The 13,183-nt window shown below is 40.7% G+C and overlaps 1 protein-coding gene across 2 annotated transcripts in view; it reads left to right on the top strand.

Moving 5' to 3' along the window:
• Window positions 1-645: 645 nt before the first annotated feature.
• Window positions 646-13,183, top strand: part of LSM6 (LSM6 homolog, U6 small nuclear RNA and mRNA degradation associated) — a 29,920-nt gene continuing 17,382 nt past the window's right edge. Inside the window, exons 1-2 of one of the 2 annotated variants that reach the window (XM_065878110.1) lie at window positions 646-725; window positions 2,136-2,238. The gene's annotated coding sequence lies outside the window, so the exon portion shown is untranslated. The remainder of the gene's footprint in view (window positions 726-2,135; window positions 2,239-13,183) is intronic. The other variant, XM_065878109.1, reaches the window with a different exon arrangement.

The following is a 13,183-nucleotide window of genomic DNA, read 5'->3' on the forward strand; positions in this document are numbered from 1 at the left end:
CAAGAATATTGAGAATTCATGCAAAGTTCCAAACCAAGCTCCCATAGCAGCACTTAAATAATGTCTGTACACCATTTCCAGTTAGAACTAGTTTGTAATGCAATGCACTTTATAATAAGAGTTAGTTCAGTGATTTTAATTTTTTGTGTCGATTATCGTCGCTATGGAAACAATTTCTTGCTAAGAAAGACTTCGTCTTCACACATTTAAGCAAAATCCAAAAGTGGATTTAAAGGTCCGAGACTGCTTGTCTTATTTATTTATTTGTATTTAATTATTCAAATTCAGGGCGTTTCTTGAGTATGTATAGACATTACTTTCGCAGTGAATTCCAGTTTCTTATGCCTTCAAGTTATTTTTTAACATTTCTGCCTAAAAGTAATCCTGGTTAAAATATCCCTTCCAGTGTTGCTTTTTCCTTTGCGGGAGTGGGGGAGGGAGGACTGGTGGTGTTTGCTTTCTGTTAGAAAAGAGCCCCAGCGCTTTCCACCTTGACTCCGGGGCGCCAACTTCACCTTCAGGCAAACCAGGATTCTGGGATTAGCGCGCTCTGGCGCGGTGGGGCTTTTCGGTCCTCGCGGCTGCCGTAGTGATGGAAAGCAATGATTGGCTGAGACAGAAAAGCGCCGCAGCCTCGGCGATTTCAGTTTCGGTTTCGCCTGGTTGGTCGGCAGAGGCCGGGCTTGTGGGGTGCCCGGAGTCGGGGTGCTGATCCCGGCCGCGAGGTGAGCCATGCGGCCGCGCGGGCAGTCCGAGGCCTCAGTGTTCCGTCGTCCCGGGCAGGGTTAGTGAGCAGCATCCCCGGGCCGGGCCTGCAGACCCTGGAGGGCCCGGGAGCGAGCGCGGACTTCGGAGCCTGCGGGTGGCGGGTCCCCGCGCCCACGCTCGCTCCTCGGCGCCTGTCGTGCCCGGGAGATCTGGGACCGCCGGCGCCGGGCTTCCCGAGCTCGGTCCTGAGAACCCCACCCCGAGGGCAGCGTACATCGCGCGGGGAGGAACGGCTTTGGCCGGGCCCCACGAGGTGGCTTCCGAGACCGCTCATGGTGGTCGAAGTACGCTGGGAAGCCCGACATGAGCCCGGGGATTCGGCGGGAAAGCGGACCCGAACACAGGGCCAGGCTTCGCCTGGGATTGCTTGGCCTCCGCTGCATCGGGGTGGCTGCGCCTGACTTCCAGGAATTAAGGGCTGGACTAGGCCACCTTCCCGAGTTGTCAGGTTGGGGATGCCCATAGTTGCATGGTTTTAAGTCCTGTCTCCACGGGTTTTGTGAGCAGGCGTGTGCGCGCGCGGTCAGCCCGTATTTTCGTTTAAGGTGTCTAGAACTGGGATGATGCAGATAATCTCGAGAGTGATTTGGTGTGTCCTTTCCCTACCCCTTATTAATACAAGACGGTTATAGAAAAATTGGAAATACAGAAACGTTTAGTGAAGAAAATAACGTTCATGGCACCCTTCCGCCTACAGTCTCTGTTCTGGGCTAGTTTGTATTTGAGCTAAGGCTGTACCCATTTTATCACTTAACAGTATATTTAGTTTTTCACTTTCATTTAGAAATCATTCCTAAGTATAATTTCTAATTTTGTATTTTCTTTTGATTGGCTACCTAAGTCATCATTGTATAAATCCTATCCATTATTTAACCATTTCCCGGCTGTGGGGCATTTAGGGTGTTTGTGAATTTTTGCTTCGTTTTAGTATTCCAGGTAATACTTTGATAAACGTTTTTTTAAAAAAATATTTCAGATGATTAACTTGGACTGATTCTGCAGAGTGAAATTATTAGAATAGATGCTGTGATCTTGTGGGGTCTTTTTTAGGTCTTTATACACGTGGCCAGATTGTTTGCCAAAAACAGTTTTAGCAGTTTCCATCATTCACGTTTGTGCCTTTTTCACCAAAAGTAATTCTTTTCTAGGATATCAACTGGCAAGGTTGAGACTCTTTGGATTTTTTTTTTTTTTTAATATAGTGTTACGTGGCAATTCCACTTGCTTGAATTTTGTGCAGGACTCTTCAGAGGATGTTATTGCGTGTGTGTATTTGTATTTTTGGAGTTACTGCATAGGCCCTGACTGAATGTTAGAGCAGGATGATCCCTTAAGTGATCGTCTGGCATAACTCCTTTATTTTGCAGATAAGGAACCTGGGGCCTGAGAGGTGAAATGATGAGTTATCCAAGGCACACAGCTAATTAAGTAGCAGAGCTGGGATTAGAACTCAGGGTTCCCGCATCCCAAGTGAGTACTCTTTATGCTGCAGCAGGTGGTCTCTCACTGAACTGTGACGTTCTTAGTATTAGAATTTTAGAAGATGTTTACATCACTTGGATTATTCAACAGTTTATTTTTTTTATTGAAGTGTAGTTGACTTACAATATTGTGTTAGTTTCAGGTGTACAGCAAAAGTGACTCAGCTATGTATGTATAATTTGTATCTATATATAATATGTATATATATTTTTTCATATTCTACGGTTTCAGATTTGGGCCAGGTAACAGAGATTGTAATCATCTGAGTGATCTGTAGCACTGAAAAATGGGAAAAGTGACGTTTTCATGGTCAGGACTAGAAATTCATTATTTGGAATGGCAATCCCGTCAAGATTTTTTTTGACAGTTGTTTTCATATTCTTTATATGTTGGAATAAAATATCTAATAAGTTATGATTTATACTCTGTCATGTGGTTAGAACTTAGCTGTTGGTTCTCATTTGTTAACCCTTGAAGGTTTTTTAAAAACTTGTTGCCTTAAGATCAGAGAACAGTGGTTTTAGGGCTTATAACAGAGTCTCTCAACCTCAGCTGACGTTTGGGGGCAGATCATCCTTCGTTGTGGAGGACCGCCGTCCTATGCTTTGTAGAGTATTAAGCCGAATCCCTGGCCTCTACCTACTAGACATCAGTGGCACCACGCTCCGCAGTCAAGAGAATCTAAAATGTCTTCAGACGTTTCTGAATGTCCCTGAGGGTGGGGTTTAAAAGTACTGCTGGTGGAGAACCACTTGCTTATGGAAATTATTTGGGGAACTTTATACAACATAAACTCCAGTGTTCCTTACCTAGAGAGTCTGACTGGGAGCTGGCTTCAGGAATCTGCATTTAACAAGCCATCTGTGTTGATTCGGGTGCAGCTGTTTCTTGGACAACACAGAAACGTTTCTGTTTTCTCCATCTTTCTTTAATTTGGTGGTCAGTAATAGAGATATTACTAGGTTATAGCTGTTTACATGCATGGATGATGCTGTACTCATCACTGTGCCCATAGCTGGGAGAGGAGGGGAAGGGACAGGGCTTTTCCTTGGCACTGCCTAAGGGCTGCTTCCTCAGGCCTGGGCAGTGTGCTTAGGTACCAGGGTTACTAAATGAGTAACACATTTTCCTCGTCCCCGAGAAGCTTAGAACCCAGTGTGGGAGACTGGTCAGCAAACAGGAAAACTGCAAAACAGCCGCCCAGGGCAGTGACTGCGAGTGGAGAGAGGCGCTCTGGGTGCGCAGAGGGCCAGCTCAGCGTGCCCCCGGGAGAGAGGGGAGGAAGGTAGCCCCCTGTGGGTGGGGAGGAGGGATTGGTCTGGAGCCTTCGGAAGAGGGCAGCGTATCCGCTGTCTCGGAAGGGAGATATAGAGAGAGCTGTGTGTCTCCGAGTCTCATGCCCTCTCTGACAATGATGTGTTAGTCTACAGCTGCGTTTACTTGGGTTGTAGTATTGGCTTTCATTGCAGTTTTTTTCCTTTTCAATTTTTTTCACCCTAAACTGTAAATACTTCAAGAGTAGGTGAAAGTTTACAGTGAACATTGCCAAGAAACAAGGATTTGCAAGTCTCCTTGTATATTTCTTTCTGTTTGACCATTTTAAAATATCGTCACAGGCTAATTTACAGGACTTTGTCACTTTCGGTGTTTTCTCCTCAGTACTGCTACTCTCCAGAGAGATCTCTCACTGTCTCTATGGCCATTCCCCAGGTTTAACACCTATTCAGAAGGGCAGCTGAACCTCTGAAAGGGCTTCGGCTTTGGGGTCAAGCCTTAGTTCTGCTCACCCCCTCACAGGGTTGCTATGTGAATTGCTGAGGAATCTAGTGTGGCCTGGCACATAGTGGATGAATAAAATTTGTTTCTTTTTTCCTCCCCATTCTTCTAATTAAAAAAATCTCTGCAAGGCAGTAGGCAGATGTTCTTGTACCAGACCTCTCAGTAGCTTCTGCCAGAAAATATACTGCTTTTGACTTAATAGCCATTTATGAAAATAGGTCATTTAAAATCCCGAGTAGGAGTCAGGGAAGGGAGAGGAGGCCTAGAGGGTGATTATGGCTTTAATTTTGAAGAGAAGTTTTATCAAGGTGACCCTGAAGCAAGAAAGCCTTTTTCCTCTTATATGTTTGTGGTTCAAGAGGCTTTTTTCTTCCTTCAGAAACAGTCAGAACTGTTCCTTCTGCCTTATCCAATTTAAAAGATTTAAACTTACGTGAGCCAAGTCATGGGAAAAATTGTGGTATCGAGACCAATTGACTCATACAAAATGGATTTATGGACGAGTCATTAAGTAACAGGGAGTACCACGGAAGCCTAATGAAGACAAACGTAAAAGATACACTCTCCTAAAGTGATGGATAAAATGTGTTTGAAGCAACCATCCTCTTTACAAATAACTAAAACAAATTTTTTTTCAAGAGATTTAGCACAATGTCGATGTTCTAGAGAGTAAATGAGAAGCTTGGTACTAGTCTCTCCTTTCACGTGGCTTCCAGTCCTGTGAGGGAGCAAAGACTCCTATTTAAAAAAAGTAAAGCATATAAAAGAGAGTAAATAGTGACAGGTAACCAAATGGGAAACTCTGACGGCAGAACCAAGTGAGAGGGCCTGTCTGCAATCATGCAAGTCTCTGCTTCAGACCTTCCCAGGGTCCCCATCACTGACACAAGTATTTCCCATGCTTGCCAGTTCATAGGCGTCTCCTGTGCTTTTGCAGACAGATTCTGGGTCCTGCCCCAGAACTACCGAATCAGGATCTCCAAGCGATGCAGATGATTCACTTTTGGGAAACTGGCCTAGAGGCTCAGGGCTGCGCTCTCAGCCTGACTTGCTCTGATCCCATGATGGTGGCCCTGCTCCCTTCTGCAGCTGCTGCTTGTCCTTCTTGCCAAGGTGGCATTCTCCCCTCAAACCCAAACACTGTCTAATACCTTTGCTAAGATTTCTCTCCTTTTAGGCTGGTGGACTCCTTTCCCTCCATACTCAGCTCAGGTTCACGTCCCGAAATCTTTCTTTGATCTCCAAGGCCTGGTGTAAGCCACTCTTCCGTATGTGCTGTTCTCTGCATCATTTTATCCAAATGCATACAGCTTTTTAAAAACTTTGCCATTTGTATGTTTCTGTCCCCTTTGGAGTGTCAACTCTGAGGGCCCAAGGCCACATCTTATAGGTGTTACATCCCCAGCCTAAGTGCCTGACAGGTAGGTGCTGCATAAAAATTTGAAGCGTTGAATGCCTTCAGGAAGAGATTGATGTTAATTGGAGTAGAGGTGAGACTTAATGGCGGAGGCATGATCTTTGATGAGTTTAGAACAAGAGTATGTCCATGCTTTTTTAAAAGGTGAGGAAAGATAGTATTAATAACATTTTAAAAAATAACTAATATCATCAGTTAAGCAACTATCAGTCTAGGTTTGTATTCTTTCATCTGTCTTTAACTTTTTTCTTTTTTCTAAAAAATGGAAAATTTTATTTGAGGATCCTAACCCAGGAAGAGCATCTCAGAAACTTTCAGAACTGTTCTCTTCCATTAACTTTTTTTTTTAACATCTTTATTGCAGTATAATTGCTTTCAATAGTGTGTTTCTGCTTTATAACAAAGTGAATCAGCTATACATATACATATATCCCCATATCTCCTCCCTCTTGTGTCTCCCTCCCACCTTCCCTATCCCACCCCTCTAGGTGGTCACAAAGCACCGAGCTGATCTCCCTGTGCTATGCAGCTGCTTCGCACTAGCTATCTATTTTATATTGATAGTGTATATAAGTCCATGCCACTCTCTCACTTTGTCCCAGTGTCCTCGAGTCCATTCTCTACGTCTGCGTCTTTATTCCTGTTCTGCCCCTAGGTTCTTCAGAACCAGTTTTTTTTTTTTTTAGATTCCATATATATGTGTTAGCATACGGTATTTGTTTTTCTCTTTCTGACTTACTTCACTCTGTATGACTGTCTCAGGATCCATCCACCTCACTACAAATAACTCAATTTCATTTCTTTTTATTGCTGAGTAATATTCCATTGTATATATATCCCACATCTTCTTTATCCATTCATCTGTTGATGGACACTTAGCTTGCTTCCATGTCCTTGCTATTGTAAATAGAGCTGCAATGAACACTGTGGTACATGACTCTTTTTGAATTATGGTTTTCTCAGGGTATATGCCCAGTAGTGGCATTGCTGGGTTGAATGGTAGTTCTATTTTTAGTTTTTTAAGGCACCTCCATACTGTTCGCCATAGTGGCTGTATCAATTTACATTCCCACCAGCAGTGCAAGAGGGTTCCCTTTTCTCCACACCCTCTACAGCATTTATTCTTTGTAGATTTTTTGATGATGGCCATTCTGAACAGTGTGAGGTAATTCCTCATTGTAGTTTTGATTTGCATTTCTCTAGTGATTACTGATGTTGAGCATCCTTTCATGTGTTTGTTGACAATCTGTATATCTTCTTTAAAGAAATGTCTGTTTAGGTCTTCTGCCCATTTTTGGATGGGTTTGTTTTTTTGATATTGAGCTGCATGAGCCTCTTCTATATTTTGGAGATTAATCCTTTGTCAGTTGCTTCATTTGCAAATATTTTCTCCCATTCTGAGTATTGTCTTTTTGTCTTGTTTATGGTTTCCTCTGCTGTGGAAAAGCTTTTAAGTTTCATTAGGTCCTATTTGTTTATTTTTGCTTTTATTTTCATTTCTCTAGGAGGTGGGTAAAAAGAATCTTGATGTGATTTATGTCATAGAGTGTTCTGCCTATGTTTTCCTCTAAGAGTTTTATAGTGTCTGGTCTTATTACATTTAGGTCTTTAATCCATTTTGAGTTTATTTTTGTGTATGGTGTTAGGGAGTGTTCTAATTTCATTCTTTTACATGTAGCTGTCCAGTTTTGCCAGCACCACTTATTGAAGATGCTGTCTTTTCTCCATTGTATATTCTTGCCTCCTTTATGAAAAATAAGGTGACCATATGTGCATGGGTTTACCTCTGGGCTTTCTATCCTGTTCCATTAATCTATCTTTCTGTTTTTGTGCCGGTACCATACTGTCTTGATTACTGCAGCTTTGTAGTATAGTCGGAAGTCAGGGAGCCTGCTTCCACCAGCTCTGTTTTTCTTTCTCAAGATTGCTTTGGCTATTCGGGGTGTTTTGTGTTTCCATACAAATTGTGAAATTTTTTGTTCCAGTTCTGTGAAAAATGCCATTGGTAGGTTGATAGGTATTGCACTGAATCTGAAGATTGCTTTGTAGTATAGTAGTAGTAGTATAGTCATTTTCACAATGTTATTTCTTCCAATCCAGGAACATGGTATATCTCTCCAAATGTTTAATTTCTTTCATCACTGTTTTATAGTTTTCTGCGTACGGGTCTTTTGTCTCCTTAGGTGGGTTTATTCCTAGGTATTTTATTCTTTTGGTTGTAGTGGTAAATGGGAGTGTTTCCTTAATTTCTCTTTCAGTTATTTCATCATTAGTGTATAGGAACGCAAGAGATTTCTGTGCATTGATTTTGTATCCTGCAACTTTATCAAATTCACTGATTAGCTCTAGTAGTTTTCTGGTAGAGTCTTTAGGATTCTCTTTGTACAGTGTCATGTCATCTGCAAACAGTGACAGCTTTACTTCTTCTTTACCGATTTGGATTCCTTTTATTTCTTTTTCTTCTCTGATTGCTGTGGCTAAAACTTCCAACACTATGTTGAATAATGGTGGAGAGAGTGGGCAACCTTGTCTTCTTCCTGATCTTAGTGGAAATGGTTTCAGTTTTTCATCATTGAGAATGATGTTGGCTGTGGGTTTGTTATATAAGGCCTGTATTATGTTGAGGTAAGTTCCCTCTATACCTACTTTCTGGCGGGTTTTTATCATAAATGTGTTGAATTTTGTTGAAAGATTTTTCTGCATCTATTGAGATGATCATATGATTTTTCTCCTTCAATTTGCTAATATGGTGTATCACATTGATCGATTTGCGTATATTGAAGAATCCTTGCATCCCTGGGATAAACCCCACTTGATCATGGTGTATGATCCTTTTAATGTGCTGTTGGATTGTTTGCTCGCATTTTGTTGAGGATTTTTGCATCTATGTTCATCAGTGGTACTGGCCAGTATTTTCTTTCTTTGTGATATCTTTGTCTGCTTTTGGTATCAGGGTGATGTTGGCCTCCTAGTATGAGTTTGGGAGTGTTCCTCCCTGTGCTATATTTTGGAAGAGTTTGAGAAGGTTAGGTGTTAGCTTGTTTGATAGAATTCACCTGTGAAGCCATCTGGTCCTGGGCTTTTATTTGCTGGAAGATTTTTAATCACAGTTTCAATTTCAGTGCTTGTGATTGGTCTGTTCATATTTTCTATTTCTTCCTGGTTCAGTCTTGGAACGTTGTGCTTTTCTAAGAATTTGTCCATTTCTTCCAGGTTGTCTATTTTATTGGCATATAATTGCTTGTAGTAATCTCTCATGATCCTTTATATTTCTGCAGTGTCCGTTCTTGCTTCTCCTTTTTCCTTTCTGATTCTATTGCTTTGAATCTCTTCCCTTTTTTTCTTGATGAGTCTGGCTAATGGTTTATCAATTTTGTTTATCTTCTCAAAGAACCAGCTTTTAGTTTTATAGATCTTTGCTCTTCTTTTCCTTCATTTATTTCTCATCTGATCTTTATGATTTCTTTCCTTCTGCTAATTTTGGGGGTTTTTTATTCTTCTTTCTCTAATTGCTTTAGGTGTAAGGTTAGGTTGTTTATTTGAGATGTTTCCTGTTTCTTTTTTTTTTTTTTTTTTAATAAGATGTTGGGGGTAGGAGTTTATTAATTTATTTATTTTTGCTGTGTTGGGTCTTCGTTTCTGTGCAAGGGCTTTCTCTAGTTGTGGCAAGTGGGGGCCGCTCTTCATTGCGGTGCGCGGGCCTCTCACTATCGCGGCCTTTCATTGCGGAGCACAGGCTCCAGACGCGCAGGCTCAGTAGTTGTGGCTCACGGGCCTAGTTGCTCCGCGGCATGTGGGATCCTCCCAGACCAGGGCTCGAACCCGTGTCCCCTGCAATAGCAGGCAGGTTCTCAACCACTGCGCCACCAGGGAAGCCCTCCTGTTTCTTGAGGTAGGATTGTATTGCTATAAACTTCCCTCTTAGAATTGCTTTTGCTGCATCCCGTAGGTTTTGGGTCGTTGTGTTTTCATTGTCATTTGTTTCCAGATATTTTTGATTTCCTCTTTGATTTCTTCAGTGATGTCTTGGTTATTTAGTAGTGTACTGTTTAGCCTCCATCTGTTTGTATTTTTTACGGATATTTTCCTCTGATTGATACCTAGTCTCATAGTGTTGTGGTCGGAAAACATACTTGATACAATTTCAGTTTTCTTAAATTTACCAAGGCTTCATTTGTGACCCAAGATATGATCTATCCTGGAGAATGTTCCATGAGCACTTGAGAAGAAAGTGTATTGTGTTGTTTTGGATGGAATGTCCTATAAATATCAATTAAGTCCATCATGTTTAATGTGTCATTTAAAGCTTGTGTTTCCTTATTTATTTTCATTTTGGATGATCTGTCTGTTGGTAAAGTGGGGTGTTAAAGTCCCCTACTATGATTGTGTTCCTGTCGATTTCCCCTTTTATGGCTGTTAGCATTTGCCTTATGTATTGAGTTGCTCCTATGTTGGGTGCATAAAGATTTACAATTGTTATATCTTCTTCTTGGATTGATCCCTTGATCAGTATGTAGTGTTCTTCTTTGTCTGTTGTAATAGAGTTTATTTTAAAGTTTTGTCTGATCTGAGAATTGCTACTCCAGCTTGCTTTTGATTTCCATTTGCATGGAATATCTTTTTCCATCCTCTCACTTTCAGTGTATATGGATCCCTAAGTCTGAAGTGAGTCTCTTGTAGACAGCATATATATAGGTCTTGTGTTTGTATCCATTCAGCCAGTCGGTGTCTTTCGGTTGCAGCATTTAATCCATTTACATTTAAGGTAGTTATCAATATGTATATTCCTATTACCATTTTCTTAATTGTTTTGAGTTTGTTATTGTAGGTCTTTTCCTTGTCTTGTGTTTCCTGCCTAGAGAAGTTCCTTTAGAATTTGTTGTAAAGCTGGTTTGGTGGTGCTAAATTCTCTTAGCTTTTGCTTGTCTGTAAAGGTTTTAATTTCTCTGTCAAATCTGAATGAGATCCTTGCTGGGTAGAGTAATCCTGTTTGTAGTTTTTTCCCTTTCATCACTTTAAACATGTTCTGCCACTCCCTTCCGGCTTGCAGAGTTTCTGCTGAGAGATCAGCCGTTAACCTTATGGGGATTCCCTTGTATGTTATTTGTTGTTTTTCCCTTGCTGCTCTTAATATTTTTTCTTTGTATTGAATTTTTGATAGTTTGATTAATATGTTTCTTGTGTTTCTCCTTGGATTTATCCTGTATGGGACTCTCTGCACTCTCTGCATTTCCTGGACTTGATTATCTATTTCCTTTCCCATATTAGGGAAGTTTTCAACTATAATCTCTTCAAATATTTTCTCAGTCCATTTCTTTTTCTCTTCTTCAGGGAGCCCTATAATTCGAATGTTGGTGTGTTTAATGTTGTCCCAGTGGTCTCTGAGACTGTCCTCAATTCTTTTCATTCTTTTTTCTTTATTCTACTCTGCAGTAGTTCTTTCCACTATTTTATCTTCCAGGTCACTTATCCATTCTTCTGCCTCAGTTATTCTGCTATTGATTCCTTCTAGAGAATTTTTAATTTCATTTATTGTGTTGTTCATCCTTGTTTGTTTGCTGTTTAGTTCTTCAAGGTTCTTGTTAAACGTTTCTTGTATTTTCTCTATTCTATTTCCAAGATTTTGGATCATCTTTGCTATCATTACTCTGAATTCTATTTCAGGTAGACTGCCTATTTCCTCTTCGTTTGGTCTGCTGGGTTTTTACCTTGCTCTGTCATCTGCTGTCATTAACTTTTAACTTTGGACAAGGTAGTTAATAATAGATTTTCACATCAGAATGCATCTTAGTGGGTTTTTTAGCACAAAATAAACTAGTTTTCTCTCAAGTTTGTAGATGAAGAAGCTGGCACAATGAGACTTAGCATCTGACGGGAAATGAACCTAAGTCTCAGTGAATGAGTCTCTGTGGGGCCTTCAGCATGTCTGTAGACCTGTCCAGCTACAGAACAATGCATGTTGAAGACAGAAATAAAGCACTTTGTAGATAAATGGGAAGATGTGTTTCCTTTTACTAATGTCATTAAAGGTATTGAATCTGCTACAGTATTTACTTTGTAATTTTCTTCGTGAGCTCAAAACACCATAAATAATGTTGTGTGGTCTGAGTCATGAATGAATAGTGATTGTCCTGAATAGTAGTCGTAATTTCAGTTATCTGTTGAGACAGTGTAGCTAAACAAATAAACTGGCAATTCAGTGGAAAAATTAAAATTTGCCAAGCAGAATAATTATATGATCACATTTTAAAAATCCTTCAAACCTTGAGGAGATGGATTGGATAGACCAAATGTCAGCCCCACATCAAGAATAGTTTTTAAAATTTGTATTTTCTTTTGTTTAACTTGAGATATTGACTTTTCTTGTTTAAAGAAATTTTTTTTTTCTTTTTTTGTGGTACGTGGGCCTCTCACTGCTGTGGCCTCTCCCGTTGCGGAGCACAGGCTCCGGACGCGCAGGCTCAGTGGCTGTGGCTCACGGGCCCAGCTGCTCCGTGGCATGTGGGATCTTTCCGGACCGGGGCACGAACCCGTTTCCCCTGCATCGGCAGGCAGACTCTCAACCACTGCGCCACCAGGGAAGCCCTAAAGAAAATTATTTTACTTAAATTACGATCATTTTTGTTTACTCATGCCCTTTAAACAAGAGTTTAAGTTCTTCTAGATTCTAAGTTCTTTAAGGTTAGAGCCTGTGTGTACATTTAAATTTTTTTCTTGCAGGGCGTGTCCATACACATAATTGTTAAACAAATGAAAAGCCAATAATCTAGCATTCTAGTTTATCCAAACTGCTGAGTCTGCATGGATTTACATTGAGAAAATCTCCAAACAATCATCTTAAACCTGAATTCAGATCATTGAGTGGATAGACTTGGAGTGAAATAACCAGTGCTATTTATGGAAGAATGTTTAGTGAAAGGTTTGATTGAAAACAAAACAAGAAAAAACTTGATTTTTTAAAAAATTAATTTATTTACTTTTGGCTGTGTTTGGTCTTTGTTGCTGCGTGCAGGCTTTTTCTAGTGGCGGCGAGCGGGGGCCACTCTTCGCTGTGGTGCACAGGCTTCTCATTGCGGTGGCTTCTCTTGTTGCAGTATGTGGGCTCTAGGTGTGTGGGCTTTAGTAGTTGTGGTTTGCAGGCTCTAGAGCGCAGGCTTAGTAGCTGTGGTGCACGAGCTTAGGTGCTCTGAGGCATGTGGGATCCTCCCCGACCAGGGCTCGAGCCCGTGTCCCCCGCATTGGCAGGCACATTCTCAACCACTGTGCCACCAGGGAAGCCCCACAACTTGAGTTCTTGAGGAGAGTCCTTCAAGTATTGTATTCATACTAATTTTTAAATGTGAATGTTTATATGGCTACTAAATAAAATTGATGCTGAATTTGACTGAAACAGAATAATTAATTTCCAAAGTTTTAATTTAAGTAACAGTTACGTTTTGTTACGTTTGTTTATCAAAATATTTTGAGATAGAGAACTTACAAAACAGGATGAGTTTTGAAAGGAGTGATGGGTAGCTATGTATGTCTGTGATTGATTTGGGTACGTAATGCTCTTTCCCTATTTTAGATTCCTATTATACTTGATTTTTAAGATTTTTTACTTTGTTATAGAGTGTATATCTGCTATAATTAACATAATATAATAAAAATATTTGGCTACATTAGCAGCTTTCAGGAGGCTGCATAAAGGTGTGATTAAGACATGGGCTGGCCATCTATTTACTGGCTATGTTACCT

Source organism: Phocoena phocoena, chromosome 5 (assembly GCF_963924675.1).
Source record: "Phocoena phocoena chromosome 5, mPhoPho1.1, whole genome shotgun sequence".
In the NCBI taxonomy this organism is placed as follows: domain Eukaryota; kingdom Metazoa; phylum Chordata; class Mammalia; order Artiodactyla; family Phocoenidae; genus Phocoena; species Phocoena phocoena.